Source organism: Passer domesticus, chromosome 1 (genome assembly GCF_036417665.1).
Source record: "Passer domesticus isolate bPasDom1 chromosome 1, bPasDom1.hap1, whole genome shotgun sequence".
In the NCBI taxonomy this organism is placed as follows: domain Eukaryota; kingdom Metazoa; phylum Chordata; class Aves; order Passeriformes; family Passeridae; genus Passer; species Passer domesticus.
In genome coordinates this window covers 120,580,335-120,607,211 of record NC_087474.1, presented here as the reverse complement: position 1 = coordinate 120,607,211, position 26,877 = coordinate 120,580,335, and the positions used below count along the sequence as shown (strand labels likewise).

The 26,877-nt window shown below is 35.1% G+C and overlaps 1 protein-coding gene and 1 long non-coding RNA gene across 7 annotated transcripts in view; one reads left to right on the top strand and one right to left on the bottom strand.

Annotated features, from left to right (window-relative positions):
• SNTG1 (syntrophin gamma 1) overlaps positions 1 to 26,877 on the bottom strand; it is a 315,524-nt gene that overhangs the window by 212,167 nt on the left and 76,480 nt on the right. The window lies entirely within an intron of this gene.
• On the top strand, positions 277 to 25,464 carry LOC135279021 (uncharacterized). Of its 2 annotated transcripts, none has more exons than XR_010346382.1 (6): positions 277 to 386; positions 11,132 to 11,526; positions 15,291 to 15,516; positions 21,296 to 21,821; positions 22,679 to 22,874; positions 24,975 to 25,464. It is a non-coding gene; the product is annotated as an uncharacterized LOC135279021 (long non-coding RNA). The 2 variants fall into 2 exon arrangements; XR_010346381.1 differs by having other exon boundaries at positions 24,901 to 25,464.

The window sequence follows — 26,877 nt, the reverse complement described above, 5'->3', positions numbered from 1 at the left end:
CTGGGGGCTGTGTCAGGATCAGCCACATGGCTGCTCTTTGGTTTTTGCTGCGTTCAATTCCAGCCGAAGGGCCGCTCCGTGCAGGCTGCAGGGCCGCCTCTGGCCTCAGCCACATGGTATTGCGTGGCGGCCATGCTGCAGGGGGACCTGGCAGCAAGGTGTTAGCAGCCACAACCCGGCCCTGCCTCGACCAGGGCCCTGCCGCCTGCCCTCTCTCTGCCTGGCAGCCGCAGGGGCTCGGCCCGGCTGGGATGGGGCTGGTGGGTTCCCTGGAAAGGGGCCCAGTCCCACAGCAGAGCCCGCCCGGGCTGGCCTAGCCGAGATGGGGATCTAGGCCAACCCTGTCACCTCCTCCCTGGCCTGAAAGAAAATACAGCATTCCCAGGGTTTGTTCATTTTAAAATGTGACTCTCACAGAGGCGGACCTAGTTTTAATTGTCTCATTAACATGTCTATTCTCAAAGCTAGTCAGCAATTGGTTTTGCTAGGCACAGAGGAAGTTCTCAGCAGCAGCTCCTCGCAGAAAAAGTCACTTCTGTGGGTGGCTCCAATGCAAAACCAGCACAGACCCTTCCAACTCAGCTTATTTTATGATTTATGATATTCACTGTCCAGCATATATGAACATCTTTCTGTTCAGAAATCTTGGCTGATATTGTGGCAAGACAACAGTAGAAAAAACAAGCTAAGTATTGCCAATACCACTTCCAAACTTCCATTTGTTTTACAACATAAAAATTAACTTAGGTAGAAAGTGATGACTAGTGCATTGTTTTACAACTTTCAAATTTTTAAAGACCATGTGGTTGAATATAGAAATAAGACTCAAACTAATTAATATATACTGAGTTCAAATGCTTTCATCAATACAGCACATTCATACTAAATTTTCCCAGAAAAAAATACCTCTTTTTGTTGATTAAACTACCCGAACACAAAAAATAGAACCAAAATACAATGTATTCGCCAGCATGTTCACAATCACTTGCTCCAAACATTAATGTACAGCAAGAGCGTATCAGACTGCATCGATTTCAGACCTATTTATAATTGTTTATAATACAAGTATGAAAGCAGTTCTTGATGACATTTATAAAACCCACTGAAGTATTATAAAACCTACTGAAGTGGGTCACAATTTACTAACTCAGTTCATTGTCACTTCACTTTTTGAAAAGGATTTTTTTTGTTTTCTGTAATTTTTACTTTACTCCAAGTGAACTTGGGGTGGACTATGACATAATTCCCCCTTTTCACAAGTAAGTGTTTCTTTCCTTGCCCCACTTGTCATGCTGGTGTAGACGTGGATTATGATAAAACTAGCCACCTAGGTAATATTTTTGGTGTCTTTCTCCTACCATTTTAGGAAAGAATATCTCAAATTTGCACACTAGCCACAGAAATTTTAACTGACTTTTCAGAAGACACCAGATTGTCACAGCTTTTCTTGATTGCTTTATTTCAATTTTCAAATCAGTGTCTAATTAAAAACTGAAAAATAATGTTTCCAACCTTTTCCACTCCAAAATGTAATTGTTTAAGTCATTCTATTTGCCTGCACCTTTCATTTTCTTATGCTTCTCATACTCTGCAGCTGTTGATAGCTCTTATTTTCCTCCTTCACTGGTTTTTAACAGTTCACTAAGCATAAATTCTGCAGCTTGTTAATCCTGGGATTCATTTTCCTCCAATTCTTGTTACAGTGCTATATCTTTACTTGGCTTCTGCCATGCAACCTGAATTTCTTCCAAGGCTGCTGCTTTATGAAAATTTTTAGGTTTGTGAACTCTTTTCAGCTGGGCAGCTGCTGGAGAATGGCATGCATTGTCCTCCAAGCATTTTCTAGCTTACACACTCAAGGTTCTTTTGCTCAGTCCAGTCACCTCAGGAGCTTAGTATAAGCCCCAAAGCTGTGAGTTTTCAAGGAGATTTTAGGTGAAAACTTAGTACATAAGAAGAGACTTCTCTTCTCCTAAAGACATAAGAGGCACATCAAAAGGAATGAACTAAGGGGGAAATGCAGACAATGACAGCAGCATTAAGTATATAAAGTGGAACAAAGCATGAGACCCCAGAGGAACATGGAAGGACCAAGATATCAATAGAATGATTTTCTGCTTAAATAGCTCAGAAAGGATTCTATAAGCTTTGCTTCAGAAAACTTTAACCCCAATGGCTTCAATAAATCTATTGATTCAAAGGAAACCTTATTATCTTGTAATATGATATTTAGTTTGCCATTTTCTCTATCAGAGTACATGAAAAGAATCAGTAACTAGGCATTGGCAGTAGTCTTTTCTAAGAGTAAAAAATATCTTTTACCTCAGGATAGCTGTCATTTACTTCATTGGCATAATCAACTGATAAAAAACTCAAAACTTTTTCATTTTCTTCTTTATTTCTGCACCCCAAAGGCCAATTATTATTTTCATTCTTCTCTATATCCCACATGCCTACACAACATCGACTATTTCAATAGATACAATTCTTTCCATACACAAAAGAAATGCAAAGTCCAAATTGTCCAAAGTCCAAAGACAATTCCTTTCTAACCCATTAAGTTAAAAAAAAACAAAACCAAAAACCAATAAAAAGCAAAATAAAACAAAAACCTATAAAAAGCAAAATAAAACAAACTAGACTGAACCAATCAAACAAGAAATCCACAAACCAAAACTCAACAAATCAAACAAACAAGTAAAAACCCCATAAATAAAACACTGCATAGGTACAAAGTTGGGATTCATTCCTGAAAAGCAGTTACTTACCAGACTAACCCTTTTTATCCGTCTGAGCTCAACCATAATGTGCAGGTTTCCAGCACATTATTTTGATTTATTTTATTCACCATTCCTAAGATTAAAGATGGATGGTACGGAAATAAGCATTACCCTCAGGTCTTCCCACACTAAGTCCTAGAGTGCAGCGATATCCTTTTTATCTGATCACACACATCTTCCAGACCAACATGATAAAGGCTCATGTTGGCAAAAAGACAAGGTCCTACAGTACGGAGGGCTGTAGTCTCTTACAGTCTACTTTTGGAATCCAGCGGCTCAATTAAAGGTTGAAAAAATCCTTGTGACAAAACTTGCAGTAAAACTTGAGAATTTGTCACAAAATGTATGGCTCTGGTTTTCCTAGTACAGAAAAATCCCTAAAAGATTTGTACAACCAAAATTAGAGGCATGATATTTATTCCTCTGTCTTGGCCACTATGTCCTAACAGTTTTTATATATATCCATTTCTCACACATTTGTTTCTTGCTATCATAAGGGAGACAGACACAGATTGGAAGCCCTTAGTTTATGAAATGTATTACAGCAGGGCAGAAACATAATGAACATAGTTTTATGTTTTCACTTTATACAAAGCACTTTCTTTTCCAAGGCAAGAGTTACCAACCTTCTTCCTCATTTCACTCTACTAACATAAGGTTTCCTGAAGCGAGATCTATAAAACCTCACAACAGTATAAAAGAAATATGCCATCTTTCTTTGTTGTCAATAATAATAATGTTATGCTAATTTTAGCCTTCACCTATACACTTATATCCTAAATAAGACTGTTCAGTATTTGAATGCTCACATTTCAGCCTTTGGCTTTTCCAGTATTCTCCATCAGATATGTCTGTTCACTTCCCACGGCTTGTCCTTTCACTCAAAATGTACTGCTTTAATTTGACACATTTGCCTTGCAACTAATCTTCCTAAGTTTTGCTTCTCTGCTGTGATTATGGCTCCCATTCTCCTTCTTCCTTCTAATTTTAATTAATTAATCAGAATCTGGAATTGAAAAATAGAGTAGTCTCAGCATTGTAGGATACTTGAGAGGGAAATGGGAATTTTAATTTGCTTCATAGTCATCTGCTGCCCTTTTAGGTTGTTTTTTTAATTGACAACATGGCTTATAGTATCTCTCCTTAAAAAATTGTCTCTTTCATAACCTTAGATAATCAAAACTGAAATACAACTACTATTAAATACACAGTAAAGAGCAATATAAATTAAGACCAGTCCTGCAGTCACTGTGGGTGAAAATCTGCAAGGCTGGAAAGGAATCCAACAAACCTTTGCCTCTACTGGAAAAACAGTAATTTTCTGGTATAGGTAATTGGGAGCCACCAATTAAGTCTATTGAGTACTGAGCATTGAGAATACCAAAACTCTACAATGTTTAACATTTAGCAAGTAGAACTTTGCAGTGATAGGGGAATAGTCAAGTATTTTACCTGTTTCTCACAGTTATTTTAAAATATATGCTCTTTTGAACTTAAACTCTACATTTTCTGTATCAGGGGTACTTAAGAAGGCACACTGGCAATATTCTAAGAGTATTTATGATTTTCCACACCTGAATTTACATTTTCTACTTCTGAATCTTTTTTTTTCTCCATAATTAATATTCCTTTATATAAAACTTTATTACAAAGATTAAAAATGCCTTAATATTATACTAGATATTACACAGTATTATGCCATTTACATAAAAATGATTGGATCAAAAAAGAATCACATTTAACATCAATTTAAAAACATAATTGAACAAATGTAGGACTGGGGCATGACTTATCAAACCATAAGTTACATGAAGACTGAAGGAAGCTCAAAGACTGAGTGACAGCTAAGAATACACCATGGTTTGACTTGGAAATTAATAGAGTGTGTGAGAAGTCAGAAGGGTAAGACAGCTCCTATAACTGGTGGTGTAAAAGTTATCCTTAAGACTGCTAACAGAACTGAAAAGATGCATGACATGTTTTTTTCTATTATTATTTATAACTACCCCAGGTCATAGAGATTACAACCTTTAAAATTAAATCTCCAGAAAACAATTATTAACATGACAAAAGAGCAAATGAACAGCAGAAAAACTGCAGCTTCTGGAAAGCTGACAGTCTTAAGACTGGCCTTACATGGAAAAGATACCAAGGTACCTGCCTATAACGACAGGAAATAAAAGAAAAATACTTTCCTGTAAAAAAAAAAGACAGTATACAGTGCTATGCTGAAGAGACCTCCATTTCTTTAAATTAATCCTTCAGATCACGAATATAATTTCAGACTTCCTGGACAAAATCTCAGTCAACAGACTTCTGCTAATAGCCAAACCTCTTTCAGATACAGGGGAAGCAGCACTCCAGATACAACTGAGATTCAAAATTTAGCACACTGTCTACAGCCCTAATTAACTGCAAGAATTGGATGATGTCCAAAGCTGCAGTCCTTAGCTTAAAAGTCTGCCTATAAAAGAAGGATCTGTATTAAATCCAAGTTAACCCAGAATACAATTATAATGCAGAGCACTTGCACTCATTTTAACACAGAGAATACTGCAGACAGAAAATGTAGTGGGTCTTTTGGCTCTCCCTTGTTTTTTTTTTTTCTGTTGGAAAATTTCAGCTGTAAAAAATGCCATTCTTTCTAAGAGTGAAAGTGAGAAAATTATTTCCCTCATGCTAAAACCACTTCCTTAGAAATGGAGATAATGTATTATAACATCCAGGAACACAGGGAACTAATTAGTAAATTGAGTTTTACATCAGAACTCTTTCTTTAGACATTTTCGTAGGACATGGACATGCCTTAATTTCAGTAGAAATACACAGCACACAAATTTGTAAGAATTAGAATGATATAATCATATAATTGTTTAGGTTGGAAGACCCCTAAGTCATTGAGTCCAAGCATAAACCCAGCACTGCCCAATCCAGCACAAAACCATGTCCCCAGGTGCCACATGTACATGGATTTTGAATACCTTCAGAGATGGTGATTCACCCAGTTCCCTGGGCACCCTGTTCCAATGCCTGACAGCCCTTTCTGTAAATAAATTCTTCCTAATATCCAGTCTAAACCTCCCCCAGAACAACTTGAGGTCATTTTCCCTTGTCCTGTCACTTGTTACCTAGGAGAAGAGACTACTCCTAACCTGGCTACAACCTCTTTTCAGGTAGTTGTAGAGAGCAATAAGGTCTTATGTTAGATCCAATGAGAGACTTTGGTTTTCAAGAGTTCATAATAAAATTTGAAGTTTTATCCGCACAAATAAGGATTAGAAAATGCTTACTTTTTCTCAGAGAATCTTAGTGTTTCCATTTCTTTTTAGGTCCTGGCCTTCTTATTAATATTTTAAACATATTTCTAGTTCCTACTATCTACATATAAAATTATTCAGACAAAAAAAAGGCATATATTATAGAACTTGGTATTATCCATAATACAGAGAAAGAAATCATCTCTTTTAAAAAATCCTCCTGAACAAAAATTGTCAGAATTTTTTTTTGTGATTAGAATTAAAAAATTTAGAGTCATGAAACACTGTCCCAAAAGTCAGAAATTAATTGCTTCAAAATGCAATCAAAGTAAATAACTATTTACAATAAGGAAAAATCCATCTTTAGAGAAAATTTCGGGTGTATTAAAAATGAAGATTCCTTATTTATGTGGATTTTCTGCTCCTTTGGAAAAGATTTCTCTACACAAGATGCATCCAGTAGCTACTTATGTCATTCCATTGTCATTTAATTACTTTATCTATAAAACTCTTTCATCATGCCTACACAAGATTATCGGTTTCTTTTACAGCCCATTAGTGTACCCCTGATACTTTTTTTGAAAGTAGATTAATTCAAAGGACAGCATGTCAGCTGGGTAAGGAACTCGGAGCACATCAATACACTAGTTTTCTGTAACTTCAGGAGTGCATGATTATGATTCTCAACAGATTCAATCAGAAGGGGTTCTGAAGAGGTTTCCATTTCAATTATGCATGCCTCATTATCATACTTTTAGTGAAGCAGAAAGTACATTACAAGGTGAGAATCAAAAACAGTGAGATGAAAAGCACAAAGCATAGGTATCTTAGAAGGACTTCTAAATTTGTCTGAAATAATATTAATTCATAGTAATATTCATCACCCTTTATACAACACTGCATTTACATGGCCCTTTACAATCAGCTCTCAGAGCACCTTTCACAGGCGAGCATATAGCTTCAGTAAAGAAAGTATGCATTTCTTACTGGGAAGACAAGTTAGATGGTGTTCTGTGATTCAGTGGGATTGAAGGAGACCTGCTTTTCTGAGGTTGAATTTAAGTGCTCAGAAAACAGGAAATCCCATAGTGGAGAGGAAATGGGGAATTGTTATGAAAGACAGAATTGATGGAGACCAAACCTTAGGCTAGTGAAGCTAAAACAAGAGTGAAGCACCATATAATTAGGAGATATTTGGAGCATGATGCAGAGGTTCACAGAGCAGAAACTACAGCAAGGTTTGGAAGGGACAGAGAAGAAACTTAACTCTGAAGGTAAAAGACAGAACACAAAAGGATTTAAAGAGAGAACTGATGTAGTTAGAAGAATATAATTGTCAATAACAGCATTTTTGTTAGATTGGTACACTGAAACAGAATGGGTGGATGGGCAGAGAGTAAAGAGGGGCTAGATAGATATGAAGAGACTAAATGAAAAAGCATTAGGAAAAAAACAAGAGGAGGAATGCAACCAAGAAAGAAGCATAAAGTTGATAATTCAGGAAGGGAGAAACTGGATGAGGAATGAGAGTCATTTGCTACAACAAAATGTCTGAGACAGAAGAAAAGGTATAAAGAAATAACAGAGAAATCAATTTTTAACACTAAAAATGCATGTTAAAGAGCAAAATACAGGGAAGCCTGATTGCAGATATCTTAGAATGTGGCTGAAGGAGGAACCCTTCATTTACACACACACACAAAAAAAACCAAAAAAAACCAAAAAAACACCAAAACAAAACATGAAGGCAAAGAGAAGGAATGGACTTACTATGTTAACAGAAAAAGGGAAAAAATATTTTTTCCTTCACCTAATTTTTTAAATTTGATAATGAAATAGTTTTTCCAATTAGGTGAAGGCTAGGGATAATATGCAGAAAAAAGAAAAAAATAAAGAATGTATGAAATACAAATCCCTAAAATATCAAAATAATAAAAATTGCAATGTGAAGGAAGGAAGGAGAAAGAAAGGAAGTGAGAAAAAAATATAAATTAAGGGCTTGTGAAGATGAAAAGTATGGGTAACAGAAAAGAGATGAAAGTAAAGGCTAGGGCAGGTAATAAAAGGCACAGGAGGACGAAATCATCTTTCTGAGTATCAAATTTAAATTGCAAAATTTTAAAATTTTATTCACCACATTTATATCATGAAACCAAATTAATGGATGGGGCCTTTGAGGAACCTGGTCTAAGAGAACGTGTCCATGGTAGGGAGCCTGGAATTAGATGGTCTTTAAAGATAATTTTTAACCTAAACCATTCTTTTGTTCCATGATTCTACTCCTAAGCTCTAAAACAACACAAACAAACCCAATCTATCAGTAAATGGGTGTGCTATTGCATAACAGCCAAATATTAATTAAATGGAAGAATAAAGACATAACAGCAGAATATGTATTAAAAAAAGCAGTAAAAGGAAGTGCTGTAGAGACCCTTCCTCTGCTTCACAAAGGAAATTAACTGAAAACTCAATACATGTCAACTGTACAAGCTAAAAAACAGTAGATGCATAGCTGTAAGCTCTGCTAGACACATTTTAGAATATCTTCAACAGATTTAAGCAAGGGTCTGTTGGTTTCTGAATTCTTCTCCTGAACAAATGACTGACCTTAAAGTTCCTACACACAACAGATACTTTAAAAAACAGTAAAATTGGTAATACTAATGAACCTGTTAATCCTATGGACTCTCAGTAATTTCAAACACATTCAGATGACAGTTGGATAGGAGTCATAATGAATCAAAACATGCACTTAGCTCCCTCACTAAGATGAATGTACGACTGTGTTTACACAGTGAGAGAATAAATAAGGCACTTCTATTAATAGGAATGGGCTTAAAGACTCCAGAGAAAAATGAAAGGTGTTTGAAGGGCTTATTTGCATGACAGGAAACAGTGCTCTTCCCACTGTCACAGCAACAGCAACAATGCAAAGTACTCCACTTTTCTATCAAAGGAAAAACTTTTAATTAATTATTTTAACTGGTGTCATAGTAAAAGCAGTGCTGGAAAAATACTAATAAATCATAATACATATTAAATACATATTAAATAACTCACAATACAAAACTTTGCAATAAAATAAATCAAACCTTTAGAATGGGTGCATATAGGACAAAAAACATGTATGTCTATTTAAAATGAATTGTGCAAGTTCTCAAGTGTAGAATTTTGCTCCAAAATTGTAGGAAAAAAGTACCAAATTTTCAAAAATCAATGGGTTTTTTTTACTTCTTTAGGTGGGAATTTCATCTATTTTCAGTGTCAAGCAATTTTGGCACAAAATGTTCAAAACATGCTTTTGACCCAATGAACATAATTCAGTTAATAGTTGTTACATTTTTTTCATGGGATTTTTCATTCAAAATACTCCATTGCATACACTGACATTATATTTTTGGTAAAAAAAAAAACTAAAACAAGTGGCTAAATAAGTCCTCTACAGCAGCCAAAAGAGATTTCTTTACTAAGAAGTGAAATGTTTACCTCTGACAGTTTAGCAAGAACAAATAGAGTATTCAATTTGCTTATGTGTTCACACATCTATTTAAAATAGTTCTGTTCCATTACAACATGGAATGGTGGATAAATTTACAATGTAAAATTATTTAGAGCAGTGGAATTCAAAAAGTAGGGCAAAATGCTCTTCATGTTTCCACAAAGCAATTAAAAGAGAACTTCTTCTTGCTGCTCTATCATAACAACATATTCTGAATTGGGCAGTTAAAACTATTAAAACTATGACAGCTCTTCAAGGTCCACGGGTCTTTATAAGCCTTTTAACTACAAGACATGAAACCAATTTCACATGGGTGAATCTCAATATAGTTGCCACAGTCTTAAAAATAAGCATTCACAAAATATTACTGATATGGAGAAAGGATCTAGTCAAGGAAAAAAGGAAGAAAGAAAGAAGAAAATGAACGAATTAAATCTACACAATTGTTAATTAGATTTAGACCAAGAAAATGTTTTGTCCCTACCACACTTCAGAAGCTTTATGTTTCTCATTAAAATAAATTCCTCCAAATCTTCCTAGAATACTAAAACTTATCTCTCTAATTGGATGTTCAACAGTTCAGGGCTCTAATGGTCTCATGGTTTCACATGGTTTCTTTATTACAAGTAAGTAAGTAAATGGTGAAAGTAAGCTACATTGATGTCCAAATTCTTAATTTCTAATAAATGAAAGTAATGAAACCTGGACAGAGCTCCTGATGTGGTGAAATTTGAATCATAACTATTTACAGTAAAGCTAAAGTTTTCAGGCAAAGCTTTGAATCAAGTAACATAAAGATTGCAGAATCAGCCACATACCTATAGGTTGATTTGGTGGCAGGTGGACCCAAAAAGGGCTAAGCACCTTCCCACCAATGCTACTGTATGAAATAAGCAGAAGCATTAAATACTGAAGTTTCATCTACAGAGCTTCTATACAGGTCTACTCCCCACTCACAAACTACGACATGAACAGCAGAAAGTGAGATAAGGCTGCAAGCATTTATGCAAATTTTGTGAACTTGTTAGTGATGGAAAACAGTTGCTTTCAAAATCTGAGGTTGAAAGTGCTTATGGGGTTTTATTTTCTTATAAATATAAGATGACACAGCACACTGTACTGTAGTGTTGCAGGAAATGTACAGAAAGGTCCTCTACCATTTGGGGACCTTCTTCCCCCATTTTGTCAGTAATCTGTTTTCCACACTCTGAACATCCCAAGATCCATTGCATATTCCAGCAAGCAAAACCTACCAATTCTAATAGTTTCCAGGTATAAAATCTTCTAATAATGGCATATTTTCTAATGTTGCTTTGAAAAGCGACAGGCCTTTTCTAAATCTGAGACTTCTGGCTAAACAGCAAAACTGAGTTATATATAACACATTATCTGAGTAAGAAATAAGACACACACTTTCCCAACTTGTAATGAATATCATACAGATCATTTAGCACTTTTGAACCATACAGTTCCTAGGCCTTAATAGCATGTGGGATGGGAGAAAGGCAAGTGAATTATTAGATTAGCAAACTGTTGTGTGCTAAGCCCAGAAAGCAGCTAAACAACCACGCAGCCTTGCTCTCTTCTATCCACAGTGGGACGAAGGAAGAGGAAAGGAAGAGTAAAACCAAGACAACTTGGGGATCAAGATAAAAACTGTTTAATAAGTGAAAGAGAAGATCAAGAAGAGAGGAACAAAACAAAACAAGTCATGCAAAGCTGATCATTAACCACTTCTCACAGACAGATTGACAGCTTGTCCTAAGATGGACTAAACCCCTTTTTTTCATCTTTCGCTTGCTGAGCTCAACACTATAGCATGAATAAGAAAGAAGGCCTTGATGCTGTTCAGCAATAGCCAAAACATCAGTGTGCTATCAGTACCATTTTGGTCATAAATCTAAAATATAGCACCATACCAACTGCTGTGAAGAAATCTGTCCCAGCCAGGCTTGCTCCACAAGAGATTTCTGAGGAAACACAGGCACAGGTAGATGGAGAAAATAATGCCTTGTATCTTTGCACTCATCCCTCTGCATTCTATTTCACTACAGAAGTTCCTGATACATGAACATTTTTGCTAACAAGTACCAATTTGTGCATTTGATTTGTGATATTCTATTATAAATTATATTGGTTTATTACTTCAGACTGAATGTAATTTAAATCTATTTTAAACAAAAAAATAACAGGTAGATAGCTACAGAATATGTGGGATATCAGAGAAATACCTAGGGAACAGATGTACAAATAAAGGAATACAGCATGCAAGAGGCGTCACTTTTCAGGGTTAAGCAGAAAATACAGCATGCAATGACCTTTCACTTGGAACCACATGGCCATCTAAATGAATTTAAACTAGATACAAGATCTGTACAGTCCAATTTAATTTCATGAAGCAATTCTTCAAACAACTATATGCCAGTTACAATATGCAAGATGGAAATTGGGTGCTGAATCTTTCATTGTAGCAACTACATACTAATTTGTCTGTCAACTCTGTTGCTAGTTGAAGTGTGTCTATTAATCTATTTGTGTTTGGATCAATTCCATTTTCCTAATTTTCTGGGCAGCTTTCACAGAGACTCCATATTTCATAAAAAGAACCTCCCACGGCACACACTTTCTTCTGCCTTCCCATATGTTGCATTTTCCTTCAAGATAGCTCTGGTCTAGTGCCCAAGGTTAACATGCTTCTGTCACAGATTAGTTGCACAACTAATGAGTTCTTCTGGATCTACAGAGTCAGAAAGCACCTGATTTATTCTTGTGAGCAGGAAATCCCTCATTCAGAAAGGTGCTTGCTAAGAGAAAGAGAAAATTTTTTTATTATTATTTTTAAGGTTTATTTTACACTATTTCTTATTGATTTTACATTAATGCCTTTGAAGCAATTAAAGCAAACAGCAAACAGCAAAATCAGGTTAAAACACATCTATAATAAGCACAGTATACAGATAAGTTAACAAGGACAAAACTCTGTGGATGACTAACCAGTTGAGTGCAGATCACTGTTTTTTGTGGTATTTCAGATTTCATTACTAAAGCAGGATGACCACAACTGACTAATTATACTGAGTGTGTAGCATGGATGTTGAAGCAGGTTATTCAAATTGTCACTTTTTTCCTTTGGGCTTTTTGAATGGATTTCAAAGAATACTTTGCTGTTAAGAATACAGATTATTCCAGTAGACTATTGATCCTCAGGAACACAGTAATGCTCATCATCGTAATTAATTTGGCTGCTGTGAGGTAGATTTGCACCACGTCTCTTTTGCCACTGATGTAATAGCACTACTACCTCTTACAATGAAGCAACTGATGATTAGTGCTATCCTGACGTAGGAGTCCCAAGCCATGGATGTATTATTTATGGAAAAGGAATAGCAGATATATTTTGGAAACAGACTGGATTGAAGGTCACTAAAATTATGCTTTGCTGTGAATTCTGCTTGCAAGGGTTACACAAAAAAAACCTAGTGGGTGCACAGCCATATGGGATACAGGAATGTTGCCTTCTGCTCCCTTTACAGTTGGTGAAGAGACAGGAACTTCTGCAGCACAGTCAAGTCCATCCAAAACTCGAGTGCCACAGAGGATGATCTCTCTCCTCCTACTGCACGGAAGCCCAGAGTAGTCAGTAGACACACACCCTCAAACTTTTAATCCAGCCCCAGTGTTTTGCTATCTTCCTTCATTCTCTCTGGATTGGAATTCTTGTTCTGTTGTATCACAGTTAATGGGTTTACCACAATGGATGGATCTGCCCAATAAAACGTTCTGCAATTTCCTACACAGTGCTTAAAGGTGAAAGAAAATGAATGCTAAATTGTTTCTTGTCTGAACGGGCACATCAGTAAGAAAGACGTGGAGGAAACCTTTCCTTATAACAGTGCCACACTGAAACATTGTTAAACATCACACTGTCAGCAAAAAAGTCAGAAAAGCCCAGGCTCTCCCTTTATACACAAGGATAAGCACGGTCACCTCAGTGCACTGGGTTTTTTCTCTTTGTGGCAGGGACTCAAAATAATTATCTTGACTATGGCTGTAAAGCATAGATAACTAGCCCATTAAAGTTGAAAGGAAAAACAAGTTGTTTGGAATGAATTTATATTAACTCAGATGAAAATACAACCACATGCATTACTTGATAGGTAGTACAGTAAGTGTGGCTCCCAGAAGGAATAAATGCAAACATAATATAATCAACAACAGTTTTGTTACTGTATTTACAGCAAGGAGGGTAGATTTTAATCATAATCTACATCAGAGTCAGAAGAATACTTGATTTACTGCAGATTAAAAAGCCTAGTGTAAGATAAATAAAGTGTTTTAAGTATTTTCAGATTTTTAGAATAACTTCAGTAAATAGAAATATTAAAAGTTATGCTCAGTTAAGACTTAAAGAAGGTGGTTAACTTAAACAAGTTAAGCAAACTGCTAAATTATGGAACTTTGAGATTTTTTTCAAGGAACAACTGCTATCTACATCACTAAATGATTCTCTTATATTTGACACACCTTTTATCCATATCAAGTAATGAAAATAACTAGCAAAAATCTCTAAGAAAAACAAATATCTTTACTATTACAAAAATATTTTAAAATATTAGAGATTGTATCAAATTCTCCTCATCCCTCATAGCTACAAGGAAAGGTTCTCAAATTGACAGTTTGAATGAGAAAAATTATCCTTTTCTATCACAAAATCTCTCTACCACAGAATATCATCATTAACTAAAACACTAACAGAGAAATGTTTAAAGTTTTAAGCATTTTCTTTGATGACATGTTCTTTCTAGTCAAGGAAATCCTGACAAGTAAGATAGAAAATGTCCCTTCTTCTCTTTCAGAGCAAGTCACTGCTGACAGTGGTCTGTCATTCCCATGAGCTTCCACTCTTTTCTTTCAGTCAGACAAACAAAACACCCAACTGCCATCTCAGCTGTTTTACTCCTCACCAGCAGGTTCCCTTCCGATGATTTCAGTAATTTCTGTGACACTGCTGCCTCTCCCGCTTAACAAACAAGTCACGCTTCCTCCTTGGAAGATGGACTGATATTTTTATACTACATGATCAAAACAGACAAACGTACAATCAGTCTTTAATCAGAAGATAGTCAGCACAACGATGGCAAAACAACTGATGCAGGGCTTTTATGATAGAATTTATCACTGTGATTCAACACCTAACAGGTAGACATCCAGCCTTGGCTTCCCTCTCAAAGAAGGTTCCCCTAGTTCAGAGGAAATCATTAGCATCCCAAGAGTGATTCATCCCACCTAGCTCAGACACATCCTTAAGAAGGAATCAAATCCTCTTTGACATCTGGGTATGACTGCAACCAAGGCCAGTTCAGATGCATTAGAAAGTGAGCACTGTTGTACCATTGTACAGCATGTACAGAATTAACTCTAAAATCTTCATTTACAAATGAGTGTTAATTACTAAATGGCTGTACAGCAATTGTGGTGTGTATATATATAGATAGATCTACATATATGTGTACAAGCAGCTATTCATATGCACTTTGAATATTTATATAAGGAAAAATTTGCATTAGTGAAATATATTTGGAGTAGGACAGAAATCAATCCTAACTTTTCTGTTTGGCTTGTGGCCTGTTATTATATTAATTAGTAAAGTATTCTGGAAAAAGACAGTAACCTTAACGTAATGGCACAATTTAGTCATGGCAATTATTTCTCATAACCCTTAAGTACTTGATGATGCTGTTTTGTATTTTGCAGGTTTTTGTTCTGTTTTGGAAGAGTCTAAGAAAGGTTTGAACAATATTTCAGAAATATTTCATTTTCAGCAGATATCACATATCAGGAAGTTATCACATAACATTTCCTACCTTGACAACATAAATTTCAGCTTTATCATTTTCAAGTGATCCCAAGGATCCCAGAAAGCTGAAGGTTCAGTATCCTAATGAAAGTTAGACCTTCTATCTGATCCAAATAGCCACAGGTAAGGATCACATTGTTTAACACAACCGTATCTGCCACACATATATTCAAGCTGTTGGGAGAAACTGTTGCCATGATATGAACCTACAGAGACAAAAAATAAGGTACTGGAATAGGGTGAAAGAAGAACAGACTGGCCACAGAAGCTGTGAATAATTTCCTGCTGCATATAACCTGTAGAGTTCGTGCACAACCTGGGGCTGATCAGAAATATGAGGACATGTGGCTCTTCTCTGTTCACTTCTTAATAAGCAAATAAATAACAATATAATTGCATGCTTTCCAATAATTCAAGACAAATGTTCAGAGTATTCATTTTTCTCCTGTTTGTTTACTAAATTCCATGCTGTTTGCTTTGAAGAATGAAAAGCAAACACAGAAGAAAATTAATAAAGTATCAAGGCAAATGAGAACACCATACAAAGAAGCAATGCAAAAACAAATTAAAAATACGAAACAACAACATAATGCAAAAAGAAGCATTTGGGGAACACTCCTGCACAGAATTAGAGTATAATTTAGGTTCCCTCAACATCTCAGTGAAATTGTGAGGGTTTTTTTTTTTTAATAATTAAGAGAAGTTTTAATAATGTCTACCACGTTTTACTGAGTGCTGACAAGGCAGAAATTTATACCATTTCTGAAATTTTACAGCATTATCCCATAATTTGAGTTTTGATTCATGAAACACAAAAATATTTTCCAGATTAATAAACTAATTTACTTAAAAACTGGTAGAGGTTCAAACTCCATTTTTCTATTTTCATCTGCGTTTAAAAAAAACAGATGCAACTAAGATGTATCATCTGATTATGACATATCTAACATATAACATGCAATTTTTAAACCTATCAAAAGGTGATTCATAGCACAAAATATAAAGTTCTAAACATCCAGATGTGATATGAAAAAGTACACAAAAGAAAAAAAAATAATTTAGAACTGTAGAAGAGCTTTCAGTAACACAGACTGATTAAGCATTTCTTCACAGGTTACTTTCTCTTATTTATTTATTTGGGCTTTGAATTGTACACATTGTTTTCATCTCCATCTGTCACAAAGTAATATTTTATAAAAGTTCCAGTTTTAATTTGTGCCATTCTCTGTTGCTTTTTCCATTAAATACAAGTAGCCTGTTAAAAGACCAGTACTGCCAGTACGGATTTTGAATTTGACACATCTTACAGGATGCAATGCTTCACACTCTCATTACAACTAATGTCCCTGAACATTTTAAAGGAGAAAAATATTTTGTGTAAAACCTTTGGGAAGCATATTGTTATAAATTCGCAAGAAATTTCACAAAGGAAAACATGCCAATGGATATCCCTGGTGAAAAGACTATGGTTAACTGGGACAAGAAACAAAGGGACATGAGTCAAAGAAACAAAAAATACCTGTGGGAGGTACTTGTAGATACACATATGTCATACAAGTAAGTCAGAAATTAAAACATGACTGACAATACTTGAACTCCATATGAAGTGAAGAAAGCACAATGTGATTACAGGGTTTATCTAAATTTATTTAATTCTAACTCTAAAATGAAATTCTGAACTCTTGTTAGACTTATTTCAGGAATGCCATTGAATTCTATGGATCCAGAAAAATTTCTAGATATAGTTCAGATACTCCCATCAACTTCACTGTTAAACCTGACAACATCTAAGTGACAAGACTGTCTTAATTTAATCAAGTCATCAAAACCAATCCTGTTGGTAATGCTTGACATATTTATCTTACAAATTTCCACAAGTAGTATAGTCAAGATCACACAGATGCTGGTATTTCAGAAAAAAAGTATTCTTTTTAGATTTCCAAAATCAGACATTTCATTTCACACGTAATAAACTATAGAGTCTTAAAATTCTTTGAAGTTAAGTAGTTCAATTTTTTTCTGTCATATTTAACAAGCAACCTTCAAATTCTGGATATCACTGACCATTCTCATAATCTAGACTGAAAATAAATTATTTTCTTTAAATCCTAAATCTTAGGCTCAAAATTCCTACATGATGCTATTTAATTGTAAAATTAGGATTAATTTTGAAATTATTATAGGCATTAAACAGCCACTTTACAAGGAGTTACTTCCACATTCCCAGCTTCAGTGCTGTAGACAATGATGATGGGTTTTTTCTTCCTTCTGAAAGACACAGGACCTCAAATCAAATTAATCTCAAACTGAGATTAAGATGAGCCAATGTGACACATCTTCACTGAACTTCAAAAATGCAGCTGTCCACTACAAATTGTAAATTCAAGAGACAACTCTCCAGCAGATGAATTAGACTTACACTTCATAATCTGTCCAGAGGGATTACAATTTCAGAATAGTAGAAAGCTTAGCAGAAGAAATTCTGACTGCAGTACAAACAGCGAGTTGCACCCACTGATTCTGATGACAGCTGATGAGTGACCAAGAAGAGCATTGTCAAGTACTTGATGGAAGTCCATGTGCTGAAGCACAGTACTTCCCACAATCCCAAGCAGAACATAGAGCTGACAGGAGCTAAACATGGGAATCAATGTGCTAGAATCCAAATGCTCTGTTTTACATGGAAGTAAGATAAACCACATATTTTCACTTGCAGAAGCTGGGGAGATACCACCAGAAGACAATAAATAGCAGCTACAAGATGAAAACACCAGGAGATTCTGGGCCCATTTCTGAATCAAATCATTCTACACAATTTTGACTTGTGGTGTCTCTTCCTGAAGAATTTCTGATGACTTTTTAAGATACATAAGGACACCTCTAGCCCAGGACTTCAACTTTCAAGTCATTCCCTTCCTGCATGAAACGTCAGCAGTCATAAACCTCATTCTTCTCCTTTTTCTCTGTTCTACAGAGACATAGTGTCCATGATTAATTTAGATCTTTATATTGTGTCCTTTATCATAGTAGCCAAGATCTAATTCTGAGATTTGAAAACTAAGATTTTGCTCTGATAATAAATTCTGACAATCCACAAGAATCAGATGGACCCACTCTATTGCACTGAACAGCTAAGCTCCACTTGTCCATAAACAAGAGCTGTGTAGTTTAGATCAGACTTTAGTTGTATTAACTAAAGTGTTTCTTCTACTTGTCTAACTTTCTCAACAGCAGGAAAATTATATCTAAATTCTAATTCTAATTTCAAAAAATAATGTTGCTTCCTTTAATTGTGACAATTTCAAAGCTGGCATGGCTGATCATCTGAATTTCTAAACCTTCCTTACACTAATATTCTACCTAAAACTTCATCTGCGTATTAACAGTGTCACTTGTAGGGCAAGAGTCTCTTCCACCTGCTGAGGAAAATCACACAGCACTAAGCAGTAACAGAACTGACACAAGAAATATGATAGCAAGATTCCACAACAGAAGCAAGTTTTAATTCCATTAATTCCTTTTGTGCCCTGAGGTATCATTTGTGATTCTCACAGCACGGCAAATGCAAACCAGACATTTATAAATGGCAAACAAAAAGGACAAACCATTTATTGCATCTTGATTTATGGTATCACATTGTTTTGCTTCTAGAATTTCAAGATAATGAGGAACTTTCAGAAAACAACACTGATTGCTCAAGCTTTATGCAGTAAAAACATATGAAACAATTAAATAATTCCAATCTAACACCTAGTGTATCATATTTATTAATTCTTTCAGATTATCAGAGTCTGTTTTCCTATTCCACAGTTTTCATGCTTGGCTTTAAGAACATTTTAGTTTCCAAAAGCTCAACTGAATTACTCAAATTACTGATTTTAAGTAGAGACATATTTGTGAGATTAGTGTTTTAGCTTTGTCTTTTCATACGCCATGCAATGCATGGCATATGATGAAACATTCTGATATTGGTGAAGCCCTGAAGCAGTGGGCCTTTGCATCTCAATCTTCATTCTGTGAATTGTTCATCAGGGCACTCATTCAGACTGCTTCTGCTGTGGTATCAAATGCCTTCAGTGGCTAAACTCTTTATTTGCCATCTCAGACCCTGAGATTTCTACTGTGCACAAGGTGCTAATCGTGTAAAAATTCTGGCAACACAAGAGAAACACATTTAAGTTATACCTTTAGAGGTATGAACACAGTTAAAAAAGCTTAGGCATCAAAATCAATCATAACAAATAAAGCTAGAAAATAGCTTTCTTTATAGTGCTGGTTTATTTCTTTATTCTTCTATTTCTTACTACTAAAAAGTTATTTTTAAGGCAGCCTAAAGTTAAGTTAAAGAAAAAACCTAAGTTGTTCCTCTCCTCTGCTAAAACATTTTTAAGCACTTCCTTTTTTTTTTTCTTTCCTGAATGAAACTGGATAGAATTCAGACCTAGCATATCTAAAGTTAAAGATTAAAGCTGAAATGTTTATTCATAATATCTCACTCGCATCTATGCATTGATTTGTGCTTGGTTTGTGTGAACACAGAAGGACAAACAAAAAAGATTTTCCAAAGTATGGAGAGGAAGAAAAGGAAAATATCTTTAATGTAGCTTCTTTCTGTGACTTCTAGCATAAGTTGTCACGATTTTTAAAAACTCAATCAGGCCTCATAAGCAGAACATAAGTACATTAGCTGTGTATACCTTAGTCTCAATTTAGAGACTAATTATATTGTCTAGAACTTGACATTCAAGTTTCCCATATTTATGCAAACATTGTTTTCCAATTTTTATTAGAGGTACGTCTTTTTTTTTTTACTGAGTTAAAAGAGTTCATAGAAGTGAGAAATTTAAAGCAGTTCGTGGATGGCTTCCAAACATTTCACTACAAAAGAATTCTGCTAGTAATTGTTCTGAAATTTTTTTCCCCTCATTTTGGCACTCTGGAATAGACTAGAGCTGAATTCCTCAATGATTAACTTACTCCCCTTCACAAGAAATCATTAATTCACTAAACAACTTTAATTACTGTTTGGAGCTCACATTCAATCCAATTCAGCACAAACAAATATTTAGCAGTTTAAGATGTTCTTTATTTTAAGCACCTCTGTCTCTACACTTAAGAAGCTAGTTTGTGCTAAATATAGACTATTGAATCAGGGGTTTTGAGGGTGGGGGAGCAAAGAGAACAACCCCAAAAAAACACAAACCAAAGCCATTTTGTTTTAAAAATTCTTTACTGAGTGGATTAACCAAGTGAAATCAATGAATTTTGTCACTGGGTTAAATCCCAACACCACTGAATCCCACTCTGTGAATTGTGAACTGCAATTGATGATGGTTTTAACTCTGCAATCTTGCCAGGGAACAGCAAGAGGTGCAAAAATAATGTTGGGTTTTTTAATTTATAGTCATATGGTTTATATATTCTTCTTGCAACTTTACTGCTTATTTTTATTTGAATATTAGTTTATTCCAGAAGAATTATGGAATTATGACATATCGACAGTTTTCAACTTTCACTTCCCGGAAGACATAGTTGAAAAAATTATTAGAAGTTACAGAGCTTAGGTAATATTCCTTTATGGAAAAAATCTACTGTGATTTAATTGACATTTCAGTCAGTCAAATATTATGGGGTAGAAAAATCTATCCAATAGTCCAAATCCAAACCTGGCATGAAAAGAAGCAGCCTGACTACGATACGTCAGATGCTAGGAAGTCTCCACTGTCCTTACCTTTAAAGCTTCATCTCAAATAGCACTTTGTCTGCAGTAATGATAAGGACAAAACGAACACTTACTTTATAATTATTAAAACTTTCTGGGCACAGAAGAAGAAAAGCCACAAAGCAAGGTCCTCAGGCAATTCTGTTTCAATTAATATTTTCTTTTTTTTCTCCCTTCCAGGGCTCTAATGTACTGTTCCTTATTCTTTCTTCATACCAACTTTCAGATTCATTTGACATGGAATAAACCATCCTCTATAAATGTGAGCAGTGTTTACGATACTCGGACTTGCAAAACAATTCTTAAAAATAGAAAATAAACTCTCATAATGTCCCACCTGCTGCAGAATACCAGCAATTAAACTTAGGTTTTTGAAACCATGTGAAGTTCTTTGAAATTCTCTGCTTTATGATAATGACAGAAAAAAGAAATAACTCAAGCAATTATAATTTCAATTTTTGTTTAACACGATATGGTGAAATTCTACATTCATGGCAATTTTCAGCCTCATCTAAACCTCACAAGTGATTCTGGAAGCACTTCAGTTGAGAACTCTGCAGTTACATGAACTCTGGCAGACTAAATGTGTCAAGTCTGTTCTGTGCCACTGAGAGCAAGTGCTTTGGCATGCATGCAAAAATCCCTTCTATTTCGGAACAGAGAAGCCTTATCTACACTGGTTATCAGAAATTGCCAGTGACCTACAGTAGGTCCTAAGTTGTCCCTAAATACTGTTTGAGAAATTGTTAATTGTATAAGCCAAAGCATCTTAGTAAATAATGCCAACAACTAAACTCTAGCTCCTGTTTGCTACTATACATAGCCTGCAAGTCCAACATCTTCTAAAGTAATAGCCCCTAAGACAATCTGGGATTTACTGCATTGCTCTCATCATATAAGTCACTTGTTAAAAAATATGAAATATAACCTAGAAACTTAACTCTTCTGTGCTTGTCATTACTTTTTGGTAATGACATGCTTGCATTTAAAAATTTTGTAATTATTTGAATTTAAAGTTATTTTTATATGGCAATATATAGTAATTAATATATTTTGATATTTTGATATTGAAATAATTAAGCCAACATAAAACATCTAAAAAACACTTTTAAAAAACTGAAATTTGCTTTTATGCAAGTACTTCTGTGAACTTTATTTCAACCTGGATTGAGTTATTTTCTGACTTTTGCTCACACCTGTTTTACACTCCATGTCATTTCCTGAAATCAAAGGACCACAATAATTTTGATATGTTATTAATAAAGCAAAAAGCATAATTTGAAAAACAAACAGTAGCCAACATAAAGTTATGATATCCTGAAGGCATATATTGTTTGTATTTGACATCACTTTCTATTGTAGTAAGAGCTGAACATACTAGCAGTTGGCTAAGGATTTATCTTTTTAACCACAAATATAGAACAGTGATTCTGGCACCATAAATTCAAATGTAATGGATGATCAAATTATTTTCAGTTGATATCAAATTCTGCAAGATTGTTGGGAAATTGGATTGCTCTCTCTAGATACTTTATTAAGAAATTCTTGTACCATCTATTCCAGAAGTATATGCATGTGATATAATACAAAGAAGAGTGAATGGACATAGGAAAAGATTTTTTTAGGCTCACATGCAGGATCATCATCAGTCAGTTCAGCAGTGTGTATTAATCTACATCCTCGGACTGTTTGATACAGTTTTCCATGGAACAAGTTATGGCAGATAAACAAAACAGCTTTCAAAAATAATTTGCAACTAGTAAGTCCCCTTTTGTGAAGGAAAATATTCAATTCACTAAATTTATATGAAATACACAGTAAGTGGATCTTGGAAATTTTATTTTACACCATGCTTATCCTTCCTAGAAAATGTAACTGTTGAATGATTTACCCACCCATATTCTACCATAGAATGGAAGGCTATGGTGGCCTTCTTTTGTTTGCTGCTAGGGTTTTCAGCGGGCTATTTTTGCTGTTGACAAAAGTCTTCACAGTGATTCTACAGAAAAAATGGACTTCCATGTCAAATCTCCCTGCTGACCCTACTGAGTGCTATTTCTATTTCTGTCCCAGTGAGTCAAAGGCAGTTACCTCCATCTCCAGCTAACACATCTCTAGATCACAGAAGCCATTTCCCCTAAGCTATCCAACTACTAACATAGTTAGACTAAAATAACAACCATTTTTTTTAATGTGCTTTTGCTGTATTTAAAGGGAAAGACCCTGCATCTCAATGCATGCTATTTCTTGCAACAATACTTGCTGGTCTAACAAAAATACACATTTATATTAATAATGAAATGAACTGAAATCTTCAGGCTGGTTAAATGTGAAACAGACAAAACCTCGCAGAACATTTAACTTACAAACTTTCCCATCATTATGAGCTTGGTGAAGCTAAACCACTTTCTTATTTCTGTATGCTGTACTCAGCATGTGTAACCTCTTCACAACAGAAGGCAATTCTTTCTTTCAACTTTCTATCACAAGTTCTCACTTCAAGCCTCATTCGAAGATTGTGACTTGTATCCCAGGTTGATTTCTGTCAAATACAGACCATAGCCCATAAATTCTTTTTTTGCCCATTCACTTAGAGAACTTTTTATCCTGCCTTTGTATGACAACTGGATTCCAAGTGACGTCTTTCCTGCAGTAAGTAATTTCAGTAATATTGAAATGAATGAAAATCTGGAAAAGGAGATATTGACTGAAGTGACGCAAAATACACAGCAATTTGGGAAAATAACCTGAAATTTTTTAAAGTATTTATTTTTTGTGTGTGTTGTATATCACCATTACTTGCCAATTTTTCAAGTAAGAGCAGTTCAATTTAAATGTTCTAGGAGACTGAAACCACATTGCTTTCTAAGGTCCATTCCTGAAACAAAGGTTTAATTTAACCTTTTAATTTAGATATATGACAGAATTTCAGCAACAAGTCATATTTGCAGCAGACATAAAAGTCACATTGCATACAGAATTTAAAAGTCTGTCCCTTTATGTTCTCCAATTTTCTAAGTTAGCAGACATTTCAATGCAAGAAAATTCTAGATTAAAGCTTATCACACAGGTTCACCTCTCCATTGTCCATTCTTCCATCACAATGAAATGGTTTTTAAACACAGCTCAGCTGGATCCTGGAGTCATAAGTGGACAACAAAGAAACAGGAGAGTCTGCCCTAACGCCTATGTGCGAAGGAGAAAGACTCTTCTCGTTAGAAAAAATAAGAGGTCTGAGAAGACACCACAGGGGTCGGTAGAGGCAGACCTTGACAAGAGGACAACAGCTGATGAATCCAGAGGAGTCCACTGCAGAGCTGTGCTGTACATGTCTGTGACCTCTGGCACTGCCAACAACCCTGTCACACAGCAAGGACCTACTCGGTCCCTTAGGTGGGTGACCAAAATAACCACTGTAGCCTATTACAGGAAGGAAATGCATGAGACCAAAGACAAGCAGTTGGGAAAGTTGTGGTAGACTTCACAACCTAGAGGCTGACAGTGAAGAAAGCAAGCTGTTAGTTTATTTTCTCTCACTTGTTGCTATCCAGCCTCTAAAAAGGAGGTCACAGTTTTTTTAAAAAGAGGGAAAGAGGCTTGCATTTTACATATTATTAATGGTGATGTACAACACACACAAAAAATAAGTTTTAAATAATTATTCTTCCTTGGTTAGCATTACAACTAAGATTACATCACACAGGATAGGTTAAATTGGATATAAACATGTATATTATAGCTGCACTTATTTTTCTTTTGTTTTCCTTTTTAAACTGAAAATCAAGTCCAAGCTTTTACTTACCCAAATGCGGTGGATGGCAATAAAGTACAAAGAATAAGGAGCTCCTTTTCCTTTCAGCTACCAGAATACACCTCTACAGAAGTACACCAGAAGCATGGCAAACCTTGATAATATTGGCATAAAGAACAGCAAGACTGAGTTTTTCAATTCTTGCTCTCATGTTAGGAAAACCCTTTTCCTTTGCTTGTGACAGCAAGTGAAATACAGCACTTGAAATTTAGCCGGTAGCAACATGAATCCAAGATTAGGGAGGTCCTACCTCCAGGTAACTGAAAGCAAAGCAAGCTGAGATTGTACATGAATGTCAAAAATATAAAAAATGGAAATCTGACAGCCACCACTGTTAGTTGGGGTTTTTTTCATAGTTCTTTTAGAGAAGGCAGTAATTTTAACAAGCGTAATAATTTGCATATGTTGAGAACCTGCTTTCACATTTGGATTTAATACTTTTGAAAGGAATGGAGTGCAAAATTTTTTTCAGATACTTGATGTAGTGATAAAATGATTAGAAGTAGTATAAATCTTGAAGTATTATTATTGTTGTTGTTGAAGGAATGTTCAGAAATTGTGAATTAAAACCAGTCTTAGAAAAATGTCACAACAGCTTTGAGCATTTTATTTTATATCTTGATACTCTAAGTGTCTGATGAAGTCTAATGGATGGTATTTTCTCCTCCCTTCCAAAAACAATAGTTTCAAGCAGCAGAGGTTTTTTAAATAAAACACAGTATCTTACACTATAGGGACAACCTCTTCTTTAAGTTTCCATGTGTAGGAATATAATGTATCCAAGAACACTTGTATCCAGTACTCAGAAATCTAAGAAACTTTTTGATTCGTGCTCCTAATTTAAGTGACAACACTGCAAAATGTAGGCTGGTTAAAACAGTTCCTGAGGGCAACATATTGAAAATAACTGTTCCATATGGACAACTAGACATCCCACCCAAGCTGAAGTTTTTCAAAACTTAAATTTAGGAACAGAAGACTGACATTGGAAGTCTTGATCATTTAACTCAAGCATCTCTCAATCTTGACCAATTTTGGAAAATCTGTTTGGTCCAAGAGGGTCAAGCACATATATATGCTTTATATCCTCACACAACATTTGAAACACAGTATTTTCCCAAACTCTACAGCCACTATGATTCAAAGTCCCTGGGATTTGGGAATTCTTTTTGAAACTCAGGGATTTTGTTTGGGATTTTTGTTGTTTTGTTGGTTTTGGTGTTTTAAACAAGATTCATGACAGCAGACTATGAAAAAAACAATAGATGAAAATGAAAATAAAATTATAACAAAGGCTAACCATGGAATTTAGGGGAGGGACCCTTCTGAATCAAAGAATGGCACTTAGAAAGGCAAAAAAAGCCAGGTACTTGACAAAGTTTATCACCACTACAATTTTACTGTAGCCCACTATGTACTTAACCTGTTCAGAAAGGATTAAAAAAAAGAAAAGAATCATCGCCCCACACCAATGTTATTATTTATCACATAAACAAGCAGTCTGGCTTTCAAGCAGTCTGGTGTCTGGAACTGAGCAGTGGCCAGAGCAGATTATAGGATATAAGGCTGAAAGATCTCACTTCAGCTACTGAGTATAAATTCCAGCAACTGCAAGCAGCCTTAGCACATAAAAATTCTCTGTAAATGTATCAAGCTTCATTGTATGAGTAATCAAACTCCTTGTCTTTGTTGGTTCTATTGCCATGACTTTTTTTAAACATTACAGTCTGTAATTTGCAAAAACAATGAGAATACACAGTGATAATGGCAATGAATTAATATACTGACTTTCTTTAATATTAAAATGCATGGAAAATAGCCTATGGAAAAAAATAAATGAATCATGAATATTCATTGTTTGGAATGGGTAACAATACTTTTGAAAATAATGAATACAGTTAATCACCTTAAAGGCTTTTTCTTAAGAAAGGGTGCTTCCAATAGATTCTTT